A 718-nucleotide genomic window follows, 5' to 3' on the forward strand; every position below is an offset into this window, starting at 1 on the left:
CTTGCTCTCTGAAACGCTTCATCCCCCCCCCCTCTCCTTCCGCGCTCCGTGACGCCACTTCCGCGATACCTGTGCTGGGGGGTGTGTGAGACGATGCTACTTGAAATTGTTTGTAGGACTTATGAATAATTTACCAGTTAAATGTCTGGAAACATGCTGTATTTTAACAGTTTTTCTCATTGCACAGTAGTCATGTAGTGCCAAATATATATATATATATATATATATATATATATATATATATATATATATATATATATATATATATATATATATATATATATATATATATATATATATATATATTGGACATATAGACAAACAAAAAAATAAATAACCATAAATAAACCATGCACTTTATTTTTGTTGAAAGTCAATTTTCTGTACACATTAACAAAAAATAAATCTTTCCACCATCATTGTCTAGGAAAAATCATACGTTCATACTCTCATACTTAAATAAATTAAATAAAGAATAATTATTTCCTCTATTATTATTCAGGAAAAATCATACTTGCATGAATATTTCTCAAGGTGGCCTTTATTGTGAAAATCATTATCTGTACACAAACTTTTTTGACTACAAAATAAATAAATTTCGCTATTATTACATGTTTAGTAATATATTTAAAAAAATAAAATAAAAAGGATATATTAATTAAATTATATATATATATATATATATATATATATATAATATATATATATATATATATAT

This window comes from Garra rufa, chromosome 21 (assembly GCF_049309525.1).
Source record: "Garra rufa chromosome 21, GarRuf1.0, whole genome shotgun sequence".
Taxonomy (NCBI): domain Eukaryota; kingdom Metazoa; phylum Chordata; class Actinopteri; order Cypriniformes; family Cyprinidae; genus Garra; species Garra rufa.